The sequence below is a fragment of the Jaculus jaculus genome, chromosome 2, assembly GCF_020740685.1.
Source record: "Jaculus jaculus isolate mJacJac1 chromosome 2, mJacJac1.mat.Y.cur, whole genome shotgun sequence".
Classification (NCBI taxonomy): Eukaryota; Metazoa; Chordata; class Mammalia; order Rodentia; family Dipodidae; genus Jaculus; species Jaculus jaculus.
Window position 1 is genome coordinate 57,522,166 of NC_059103.1, and position 12,734 is coordinate 57,534,899.

Here is a 12,734-nt window from a genome sequence, read left to right on the forward strand (position 1 = left end):
ATTCTAGGTCAGTTTAGGCTAGAGTGAACCCCACTTCAACCCCCGCCCCCTAGAAAAAAACAATAAAAGAAAAGGTGGAGCACTTGGAGGGCACCAGGCATTGAGTATCTCAAAAGAAAAAAAAAAAAAAAAAGAGCAGCAAACATGAGCATGCTCATTCATTCTTAAAATCACGCTGTGCTGCCATGGGCGTCCTTCAACAATCCACCAGCCTGCTACATAATGGTATGGAAGGTGATTGGGGTCAGGTGAGGTCATGAGGCCTCTTGATAGGATCAAGGCCCTCATAAAACAAGGAAGATACCATAATTCTCTCTCTGCCATGTGTGGACACAGCAAGAAAGCAGTAAATGGGCCCTCCCCAGGCCCCAAATCTGACCTCCAGGGCTGTGAGAAATGATTGCCCACCAGTGACATTTTTACTGGCAGCATTAGAAAACTAAGACCCATCTCTCTTTGTCCTTAGCAGACAGTGGATTTTCTAATGCAAACTTGCAGGCACATCTCTTCCTCTCATCCCTCTGTCTGGTCAGCCCAGGCCAGAGCTGCCACAAATGTGTGGCACCTCCTGAAAGTTGCCTTCTCTCCAAGCTTTGGTCCTGGATTGCTCTGCTCCCGGCAGCCCCTACAAAGTCCCAGCATGCTAGATGGACAGCAGGCCCTGGACTGCATGGCATTTGTGAATAGGTAGTTGTTTGACCACATCAGGGCAAGACACCCAAGTTGTGTTACTGTTTACTCCAGAGGATGGACCATGTGTGTGGTGACTAAAGGCAGTGTTGAAGGAAGAAAGGGTGAATGGTATGAAGAGAGGGGAGGGAAGAGAAGCATGCTTGGTATTTTGTTCTCTGGATGAACCCCGATCACACATATAGTATGATGGCCTGTCATTGCTGATAAGTGGAGAGAGGACAGGTGGCAACATGACAATAGAAAGAGCAGTGTGTCCTTTCAGCCATCAGTCAGCTGCATGGCCCCTTCTCAGCTGTAGGGGTTGAACCCTGCATTGGATGCACTTCTGGTCCTGTCTCCCCTCCTGTTGTTTAAATTTAATTTATGTTTAGCATGTGTGTGTGTGTGTGTGTGTGTGTGTGTGTGTGTGTGTACACATATGTACACATGCAGTCTGCCTGTAGTGGCTGGAATAGAATGTCATGTATCCTGCTTCATAAATTTTCTGTCCATTCTTTAAAAAAAATCTTTTTATGTATTTATTTACCAGAGGGGGAGGAAATGAATGAGTGTGCCAAGGCCTCTAGCATGTATTACCATGTGCATCTGGCTCACATGGGTTCTGGAGAATTGAAACTGGGTCCTTCAGCTTTACAGGCAAGAGCCTTAACCACTAAGTATCTTACCAGCCCCCTTCACCCATTCTTACTTAAGTTGGAATCTTTTAATGATCTCAGAGTTGCCTTTTTTAAAATACTGTGTTTTGTCTTGAGTTTCTGCTCCCCACAGGCCTGGGGTTACAGATGTGCATGATTAAGCCTAGCTATTTGCGTGGGTCCTGGGGATCAGTGTCATGTGTTCTCTTTGGCCTCCTCAGGCCCTCATGCTTGCACAGAAAGTGGTGTTAACTGCTGACCATTTCTCTATTCTTTACTTTTTAAAGTCTCTGTATGTATGTGTAATGTGTGTGTGTGTATGAGTAGGCTTCAGCCATGATGCATGTTTGGAGGTCAGAAGACAGCCTCAGATATTGATCCTTGCCTTCCACCTTGTTTGAGGCAGGGTCTCTCAGGGTTCAGCACCCCATTTTCCAGGCTAGCTGGACCAAGAAATTCTGTAGGTTCTCTTGTCTCTGCCTGCCTGCCATAGGAGCATGGGGAATCATGGAATTTCTTGGTGCAGCTTTATGTGGGGTTCTGGGTAATCTCAATTCAGCTCATCATTATTATGTGGCATGCTCTTAACCCACTGAGTGAGCTTGCTAATTCCTCATCTCCCCTTTTATGGCTCCTCCACCCTTGGTTCTGTTGGAAGACGTCAATGAGCAAAGGAAGTAGTGTGTGCCTTTCAGAGAGGTATATGACCCCTTGACCTCTTTGTGTCCTTAAGCTCCTCAGGAAACTGCTCTGCATGCAGGTGCCTTTGTGGATTCAAGGTGTTACCTTTAAATTCGTCCACTCCTTACCAATAACATCGCATCTGATGTCCAGGAAACGGCTCAATTCTTCAAGCCTGGGCTGAGAATCTTGTTGACAGGTAAATGCATTTCCCAGCTCTCAGAAGCAATTGCTGAGAGATAGAGAGATGAGGATCAGTCTTCCCTCCCCCTCCCAAGAGGACAGAGCCAGTCAATCATGAGTCCCAGCCCCCGTATAACCTAATTTCTTTGTTGGTTTAAAATCAATATATGCTCTTTCTCTATTCATTTTTGATTATGAAACCTTCAATTTCAGTAAATCCATGTAATTTCTGCTGGTTAGATGTTCTTCAGAAGCCAAAGAAATCAGGCATTCATCCTTCACACTATGGGTGGCTCACTAGGCATCAGGGCATCCTCTTCAGGCCAGCTGGTCAGAACAGATACAGCTTGTTACCACATGGAGACTTGCCCAGGAAGAGGCAAAGGAGCCACGTCCCTCTGTGAGTAAGGAGCTTATGGTTTGGTGGGGTTACCATGCTTCATAGCTGTGGGGTCTACACAGCAGAGCAGCTAGTCTTCCCAGAGGTGAAGGGTTCTGGAAGACTCCCCACCAGGGTGTGCAGGGCACAGGGGCCCCTTCTTCTCTGACAGTGTCTTGACTGACTATCATGGTCCACTGGAGATCCAGTTTTAGCACTGAAATGCCCCCTTCGTTATCACATGGTAGTCTATGAAGCATAAGCAGATGCACGGGCAGAGCCGGGGAAAGACCCACACTGGCACAAAAGAGATCTTATTTCTAATGTCTGATGAAAGACAGAGTAGGGTAAAGATAACAGTAAATGCTGCTCAGCCTTTCATCTTTTTGGAAAATGACATTATTTTGAGAAAAAAATATTTCTGGGGCTAGGGAAGTAGCCCAGTGGCAGAGCACTTGTTTAGTTTGTGTGAGGCTTTCAGTCTATCTCAAGCAAGCCAACAGTGAATTTTTATTAAAGTCACTCATAGTCTCAAAAATGAAAAATGCACCTAACTTCTGCCAGGCTGCTGGTTTATTTTACTTTTCTTTATTCTGTTTTAAGGTTAGCATTTCAGAGCAGGGCTTCAGCAACAGTCAAAACTTGTATCATGTAGTATAAATTAAAAAGTACAGCACAGGGCTGGAGAGAAGGCTTGGCAGTTAAGTGCTTGCCTGTGAAGCCTAAGGACCCCGGTTCGAGGCTCGGTTCCCCAGGTCCCACGTTAGCCAGATGCACAAGGGGGCGCACGCATCTGGAGTTCATTTGCAGAGGCTGGAAGCCCTGGCGCGCCCATTCTCTCTCTCTCCCTCTATCTGTCTTTCTCTCTGTGTCTGTCGCTCTCAAATAAATTAAAAAAAAAAAAAGTACAGCACAAAATGTCTCATAAACTAAGCTATGAACGGGTTTCCCACAGTAGAAATAAATTATGCTGATTCTTTTATTTTTTTTAAGTACTGTGTGTGTACTTGTATATGCTTGGTACACATGTGTGTGTGGGTATGCCTATGTATATGTGTGTGGAAGCCAGAAGTAAGGCTGGGTGTCTCTCTCCCTGTATTGCTCTCCTCCCTATTCTCTGAGACAGGGTCTCCTGCCCACTGATGCAGCCAGACTAGCTAGCCAGTGAGCCCCAGGGATCTTTCTGTCTGCAGCTCCTAGCTCTGGAATTGGACACATCATCTTAACATGTGACATCTTCCCACAGTCCTGCATTCCTTGTGTGTCTCATGTACACAGTCAATAATGCACATGGTCATCAGAGTGCTTTTTCTCAGGTAACAGTAACTTGTCTAGCTTTCCAGCTCTGCAGAGTACTGAACCAGAATTACAGACACCCCAGTTGCCTAGGAAAGCACACCTCCTTCTCCACATCTGTCTCTCATACATGCACATGTGTGAAATGCTCACTCAGCTCTACCCTTAGTGGGCAGCTGACTTAAACCCACATCACCACACAGCAAGAGCTCTGTTCCACTGGGTGTCAGCATATGAACTCTTGTATAGAGGCTGCCCTCAGCCTACTCCAGTCACTCCCATAGCAGGACAATCTCAAGGGAAGAGAAGATGTGGACAGGTTTAATCAGCTGGCATCATGGTCTCCCAATCTCACTTGTTGGCAGAAGCCAGCTTGCCAACCTGTGTGACTAGGCAGAAGGTCTTCCTCTATAGCAGCTACATGATAATTGACTTATTTGTCAACGATTCATAGTTGCCAGGTAAGCAACTCTGCAGTCAGCAGTTAACTAGAAATACATGAGTGAATAGTGATATTAGAGAATGAAAACAGGACGCCTGAACCACTTTTCTGTGGTGCATCACTTGTAGGTAGAATGGAAAATGATCTTCACAGGCTGGCATGGGAGTCTGAAGACAGCTTAGCTTCTGTCTGTAAAGGAAAATTCATTTTGATCCCCACACACCTGACTTTTAGAATGCCACCTGCTCAGAAGTTGGAAATGTCCTGTGTGCATATGCTTGTATTTAGTGCAGTATTTTCTCCAGGACCAAAGGATCTAGGGAATTTACGATGCACTTTAAAAATTTAATTTTTAATGACCTTCACAAGTTAGCCGGCATCTTGCTGCTACAGCTAACAAGATGTAAAATAATCTTTGTAACTTCAGTACCGCACCATGTTTCTTTTACCATGCAAATTGAGGAATATTGCAATGGATGACACCTTTAGTTAGATAATTATTCCTGGATAAATAAATTATTCCAATGGAAAAAGTAAGAAGATGGACTGGATGGAAAAAGGCCCTTGATCATGAAGACTCATTTTCTTAATATCTGCCTTTGTAAAAACTGTGTTTGTTTTACAAGGGTAGAACCTGAAAGAAATCTTCCAGAAGTGTTGGACACTAGAAACCTCTCCACTTCCCTGCTGGCAATCAGCATGCATGAAACTCTGAGGTTGTGGTCTCATAGCTAGAATAGGTGCCATATAAAGGGCTTTGGCGAAGATTATTATGCATAAATAAAACTAAATAACCAGTAGCCAGATGGGATCCTGGAAATCAAAGGAACAGATGATGTATGTCCAGCTGGCTATTTCAGAGCTGCCCTTCTCAACTCCACACCCTTCTGCATCTGAGACCCAGACCTGAGCAATACTGTAGATAAAAGATGCATGATTAACCTAGCTCTGTCTTCATAACCTTCTTCTGGAAACTGATGCACCATGATACCCTTGGTGGAACAAAATGGAAGAATATGGTAATAAGGGAAGAAATCTTTAGTTCTTAGCAGAAGAGAAACACACATAGACACACACACACACACACACACACACACACAGAGAGAGAGAGAGAGAGAGAGAGAGAGAGAGAGAGAGAGAGAGAGAGAGAGGAGACTGAAAAAGCAGACAAATAACAGAGTACCTTGGAGATTAAAAAAAAGGGGGGACTGGGGAGATGGCTTAGCAGTTAAAGGGACTTGCTTACAAAGTCTTTTGGCTCAGATTCAATTTCCCATTACCCATGTAAAGGCAGATGCACAAAATGATGCATATGTCTGGAGATTATATGCAATAGTAAGAGGCCCTGCCTCACCAATTCTCTCTGTGTGTCACAAAAATATAAATAAAAATATTTGAAAGAAAATAGGGTTGTGGGAGTGATTCAGTTGGTAAGAGCACTTGCTATGCAAGCGTGAAGGCTTGAGTGGACCTGATTTATCCTAAATTTGGCTGCCTAGCACTCAAAGAGCTGGGCATGGCCATGTATGCCTGCAGCCAAAGTCCTGCAGAGGGTGGAGACTGAAGACTCACAGGGGCTGTCTAGTCTGCTAGTCTGATTGGAAACTGCAGCTAGGTTCAGTGAGAAACTCTACCTCAAAGAAACATGCACATGAGTGATATCAGAGGATACTCAGTGTTTTCCTCTGACCTCCAAACTGTGTGTGTGTGTGTGTGTGTGTGTATGCATGGGATGCATGCACCTGTACACAATGCGAATGCATGATACACTACCACACCACACATAATGCACATGCACACATGCAAAAAGTAAATACATAACATAAAGTGTTAGGGCTGGAGAGATGGCTTAGCAGTTAAGGCACTTGCCTTCGAAGCCTAAGGACCCAGGTTCCATTCCTCAGTATCCACATAAGCCAAATGTACAAGGAGGAACCTGTGTCTGGAATTTGTTTGCAGTAGCTAGAAATTCCAGTGCACCCATTTTCTCTCCTTCTCTCTCTCGCTCTTTCTTGCTTACTCTCTCAGTCTCTCCCTCTCAAATAAATAAACAAATAAAGTGCTGAAAATAATGTTGTTAGTCTATTATAACTGTTTGGAACTTAATGTAAACTTTTGATATCTGAATGTCACTTTACAGCTCAAACAGGCAGAGGATGCTGCTCAAGAATTTTGTACAATGATCATTTAAAAAGCTGACATCTAGGTGAATCCTACCTTTTCTGTTTTGGAAGTAAGGAGCCAGGATGATATACACTGGTCCCATGCAACATCTAGAATATCTATGCATGTGTTTTCCTATCTTGGCAGAAGAGGCTCCTGTCACCACTGTTTAAGGACATGGCAGCACCTAAGATTGGCTCTAATGATCACCGCACAGGTCACAGAGAGATATGTGCCTCTTACTACATGAGCAAGTTATGATTGTGCTTTATGTTTTCTCAAAGGGATTTTATAAAGAGTTACATAATTTGGTTAAGAGGTGAATGTGTCTTTTGACCCTAAAAATTCAGGAAAAAGGCATGTCTAAGTGGTGGCGTTGGGATGTAATATCTGTCCTCTCCCATGGGCACACAAATGCTGCTATTGGGCAGAGTGGTGCTGCTAACAATAGTAACAGGAGATTGGAGAGAACATGCCATCCATCCTATGCCTGGCGTTTTTACCTGCTTCTCAGCTACTCGATGGTATATACAAAAATACCACAAGGTTGTCTCTTGTAGCCACAAGAAATCCTACTTGCTTGGGAGCTATTGCAAGGACTCAAGAAGAAAAGAGGCTTTCCAGGAAGCATGAGCACATTTCCACAGTGAGCATTTCCTCATTGTTTCCATGCTTGCTCCTAATATGCTTGTTGTAGCAGTCTGTAGGTTAATCATGGACTGAGGGCCTCATTTAAACACAGAGTCTGCTACACAGACCACTTAGAAATGCCTTTCCTTTGGTACTGCTACCCTCAGGTCTGGGTGTGGCCTGCTGTGACCTTGAGCGTCCTCTGCAGCTACCCACCCTTTGTCAGTTGCCTATGTAGAAGAGAAGGAAAGAGCTCTGCAATGTTTTCAGTGTCTCATCTGAAATCATTTCTGCTTCGTGACGACTTCACATGGCATTTTTCAGAACTAAGGCTCAGTGACAACTGGGCTGCTGCAGTGATTAGCATTCAAAGCCACCCAGAGCTGCAGCTGAGCTCCAGCTGCTAGCAGGCTTGAAGAGACCCCGGCGCTTTGCAACCCCCTCAAACAAGCATTTTGGAGACCAGCATTCCACGACCAATTCCTCTTAATGCAAAGCTAATTTGCAGTGATGATGAATGCCACAATCAGACGGCCCTTTCAGCTCGGATGTTCTCTAGTCTGCATCTGAGAGCTGGCGTCAAACAAAAAACCTGGAAGGGCCAGGATGAGTTAGCGGATAAGCTACTGTGAGGGACAGAATACGTGCTCACACACGGTCAGTATCTTGCACAGTACAGGCACGTCCTCTAGGCCCTGCACACATTCCTACAGAGAGACTAGAGCGGGGGCAGTGAAGAGGGAGAGAGGACTCATAGGGTGTGGGAGGTTGGGTCTATAATAGGCCACCCCGACTGTGTTTCAACTGTGGCTTGTCCTTGTGGAATTGGAAAGGTGAAAGCATCATGGGAACCTGAAGTGAATTCTCTGCTCAGGCTTGTCATATATTCTGTCTCTGAAATTCCAACCTTTGGCCTTCATGGTGACTCCAAAGGGTTCTGAGACCTCTCTACCTACGGATCTGGAACAGCAAGCGGCTCAGAGGGTAGCAGTGTGCTGACAAGCTGCCAGCCTGCTTGTGAGGGCTGAGGCGGCAGCCAACGGCACAGGAAGGCAGGGTGTCTGCGTCCTAGACGAGGACAGCTGGGGCCCATGGCACGCAATTCGTCCACCTGGGAGTCCCTGCACCAGACAGCAGCTCACTGTCACTCTGAGACACAGGTCCATCTGGTCCTATGTCTCCCAGTTACCAGGATTTCCAATTTTGAATTTTTAATACAAGTTGCCATTTGCTTTCTCAGTTTCCGTCTCCAGCTGAGTCTGCATGCAGGTTTAAGAGTCACCCAGAGAAGCCACTAACGACAGTGAGTGGTTATCTGTGACCAGGATTGTTCCTGGCCCTCCGGGGGCTCCTCAGTAACAGGTGGTTTGCTTAAGAGTACAGCTGACATCTACTGCTGAGGTTTTTTCTGGTTAGCTAGCCAGAAGAGGTGTGGCCATAGCAGATTCGTCCAAGATCAGACCCCAGAGAGGAGATGAGGGTGGGAGGGCAAGGGCCTGGAGGTAGAGATTAGGACTGTCTCTAGCTCATTGCTTCTTCTTCCACTTGCTGCAGAGCACTGGGTATTCATAAATGACTCACAGGAAAAAGTTCTAGGTGACAGTAAGGTTGAAAACACTGTGGGTCATGCCAAACTGGTTTTTTCTCAGCACAAGTTTTAAAGCTGTTAATGAGTGAATGCAGTTTGTGATGCCAGACGGTGAAGATGTCTGCGGTGTCCCAGATTACTAAACCATGATATCCTTCAAGAACAACGCAGTGGATGGTAGCCCCAAGCTGGTACTGGGAGTTACAGGTCAGTGCCCTCTAAGAAAATGAGGAAAAAGATAAATAATATACAAGAGTTAGACAGACAAAAGAGAGAGGGAAAGAGGGAAGATGCAGAAGATTTAGGTTAGACTTGATCCTACCCATCCTACCCTTTCCAGTGTCTTGTGGTTCAGGTGTTTCCTGTAAGGGCCTGGTGAAGGTTCAGCCATTTGGTCTGCCTTTTAGGAAGTAGAATTTTATGGCACCATTACCGTTTGGGTCTAGATTAGTGTTTCCCACCCCTTCAATGCCCTCCCCTGAGCTTTTGATCAGAGAGACCTACAAGGTTTCCTAAAAGAATGACAGATTTCTGTCAGAGTACTTGATGACATGCCAAAGGTTATTGGTAAGACCCTACTGCTAAAGACACCATATGCAGTTGACATGTAAAATGGAATGACATGGCTGGAAACTGGAAGAGAGTAAGCCCCCAGACAGTCAATATGTCTAGTGCCAGAAGGTGCTACATGGGCGACTGGGGGAAATGACCAATATCTGTCCAACCAACTCATGGTCTAACCTACTTAGCAGCAAATAACCTGTTGTGATGCCCACACAAGTGCAATAGTGGCACACAGCCATGGTGGGAAACCAACTGCTCTTGATTTGGCTAACTGATCCCTTCAGTGGTATGGGAACCATAGCTGGAGCAGGGAAACAAGTCAGAACCATATCCAAACATAAGCCCACTCTCCAATATTAAGCTACCATCAATCATTGGCTACAAGAGAGCCTACACCTACTAAACTCTCTATAAAAAAATTAAGGGTTATCTCATTTGCCTTGGTTCTAACTTACTCTCTGTTGGAGAATCTGCTTCTATTTTTCAGATAGATGCAGATACTAAGGAGAAAGCCCACCCCATCATACCTCAAAAGGGCCCCAGCTGAAACTTAGGAAAATTGGAGAAACAAGCAAGGGTGTAGTTTTCCTGATGAACCGGATACCATCACAAGAGGGAAGGAGACCAACACAGAGAAAAATCAACTCCTACCAAATCAGAGAGCCAGAGCCTCAGAGGCCCCCAACACCTCATCACTGAAACAGACCAAAAATGAACCCAACACGGTTCAGGGAAATTTTGCGGAGGAGAGGGTGGAAAGAAGGTCAGAGCCACATGTTGGGTCATGATATGCAGAGACATTTATCGTACCAATAAGTGTAGGCTAACTCCACAACGCACAACCCATATACCTCAACAAGGAGGGGCCAAGGGGAGGGGGTAGGTAACGGATGAGCCTAATAAAGGTACCAAACTCCCTGTATTTGCTTAATACAAAACTAATAAAATAAAAAAAAAAAAAGAATCAGGCAAAAAAAAAAAAAAAAGAACGAAAGAACAAGGCAATGTGTGTACCTGTTGTTCAGACTGGCTGAACAGCCTTTCCCCATCCTTGGTCAAGTGAGCTTTCTGTCAGGCAGCTGTAAGCTTCACTTACATGCATGGATTCATGTTCTGGTGAAGGTGAACACGAGGTGGGAAGCCTGATAGAGCACACCACTCTTAAAGTTCTCATTGTAAATGGTCTTTCTTGCCTTCCTTACTTTCTTCCCTCCATGCCTCCACTCTTTTTTTTTTCTCTCCCTTATACCTTTGTTCCTCCCTCCCCCAATTGTGTGTGTGTGTGTGTGTGTGTGCGCATGTGTATGTGTATGTGAATGTGGAAGTCAAAGGACTACCTAGGGGTATCAAGCTTTGCTTTTTGGTTTGTTTGAGACAAAGTCCCTTCTGTTTTCTGTTTTCTGTAGCTCATAATGCCAGACGAGCTGGCCATGTACTTTGGGATATATCTGCCTCGGTGTCCCATGATAATAGGCATGCTGGGATGACATGTGCATGTGTTACTTGTGTCTGGCTTTATGTAGTTTTGGAAATCTGAACTCTGGTGGTCTGACGTGCAAGGCATGTACTTTTAAGTACTACACCATCTTCCTACCCCCAGTTACCTTCTTGAACAGAGACAGCTCAAACACTTCCAAATGTCATGGGCTGTAACCCTTAGAAATGCTGGTGAACACTAGCATGGGCAAGAGCAATGAGTCCAGTACCTTCTGCTGTAGATATCAACTCGAAGTCTTAAGGAGACATGAGCTGGTTTTGCTACTTGCTTGAATGGTGTGAAGCACCCCAGAACACTGTCAGTGATGAGACAGGCACAGTTGAGGAAAGTGAGACACTGACCAAGTTGCCTCAGCCTGTGTGACTAAGACAGTGTTTCAACTCTAGCCCATCTTCCATGGATGTGGTCGGATTTACCACCTCACATTTACTTCTTGGTCTGCCAATGGACTGGAGGACAGAAGATATGGTGACTAGCCCATAGCACCTTCCCTGATGGTGCTACAAGTTTTCATGCTGTCTGCATTGTGTGGGGAGAGATAAACATGGGGAATCAAGAGAGCTTGTGTTGTTACATCATGGCTGAGCCTCGACTGTTCTGCCCAAGCATATCCCCACTGCTGGAATCCCTCTGTTTTCCACATCTCTGTGCCTTGGCTTTCCAGTGTCTCAACTCTCATCTGGGCAACTGAGGCCCAGTCCACCTTCATCCATCCTTATCATACTCAATGTCTAAGAAGAAGCCAGATTTATATCCCAGGGTCTGACAAGAGTGGGCATTTCCTCCTCCATTTCACTTTCCCCTCTGACTTGCTATCTAGTACCCCTTTATGTGTGGGATGGGTCATTGTGAAAATGGGACCTAAGGAGATAGGGGAAGGAGCAGAAGTACAGCCTCATAGCCGCCTCAGGAGAGATCCTGGAGGACCAGCGGACAGAAGAGCAGACTGGGTGTCTTTGCATGTAGTTTTGGGCATGCATTGAGGCCATGATCATCCCTTCAGCATTGCCGATCTTCATACATGCTGAAAACATGTTAGTCTTAGATTTCATTGTATTTTCAAACTCAGTAAAGACAGTCATTACTAATGTCAGTTGGTGGTGGTATAAATTGTCTCCCATAATCTCATGTGTTTGTAATGAATCCTCATACTTAATCCTCAGCTTCGGGAGGTGAAGCCTTGCTGGAGGAGGAGTGTCATGGGAGGTGGATGTCGGGGTGTTATAGCCAGAATCACTTGTACACTGAGCTCACTCTCTCTACATCCTCCCTTGCTGCTGGTAAGATAATGCTTCATCTTACCATGATTTTCCTGCCATCGTGAAACTCCCCCTGGAAAACTGTAAGCCAGAAATAAAACCATTTCTTCAATAAGCTGCTTCTGGCCAGATATTTTGTACTAGCAAGGAGAAGGCAGCTATTACATTCAGTAATAAGTAAATCAATAAATTATACTGTAACTTCTTATATGCTGTAGTAAATTGGGTGATTTGGAATAGGATAAGCCAATACTGCCCTTGCACAGGATGGCTTGGAGGTTACATTAGCATCCTCTCCAAAACAGTCCAGAATACTGACAGTTTTGACAAAATTAAAATTCTCTTAGAAATCACATCATGGAACATGGTAACACTAATTTAATTTGAAATTTAACATAGCATCATCAATATTTCTCCTTTTTATTTCTTTCTTTTTTTTTGGAAGGATAACCCCCATCAATGGGGATATATCTTCTCCTTTTGATATTCTTATTCCCCATATCATTATCTTAATGGTATATCTTTTCATTCTTCTTCTTATATTTGGAGTTCTGATGTGAGAGAGGAAGGATAGAGGGGAGAAAAGGAGAGAAAGAGAGAGAAGGAGGGAGAGAGGAGAAAAGGGGAAAAGGAGGAGAGAGAGAAGGAAGGCGAGAGGGAGGGAGGGATGCTTTCCAGGGCTGGCTGAAGGAAAAAAAAAAAGTCAGACAGGCTGGTTTGCTT

The 12,734-nt window shown here is 44.9% G+C and overlaps 1 protein-coding gene across 14 annotated transcripts in view; it reads right to left on the reverse strand.

Moving 5' to 3' along the window:
* Nucleotides 1–12,734, reverse strand: part of Myt1l (myelin transcription factor 1 like) — a 456,412-nt gene that overhangs the window by 296,314 nt on the left and 147,364 nt on the right. Inside the window, exon 1 of one of the 14 annotated variants that reach the window (XM_004656871.3) lies at nt 2,138–2,157. The exons of the other annotated variants lie outside the window; for them this stretch is intronic. The gene's annotated coding sequence lies outside the window, so the exon portion shown is untranslated. Of the gene's footprint in view, nt 1–2,137; nt 2,158–12,734 lie in introns of those variants that run through there. 14 annotated transcript variants of the gene reach the window in all.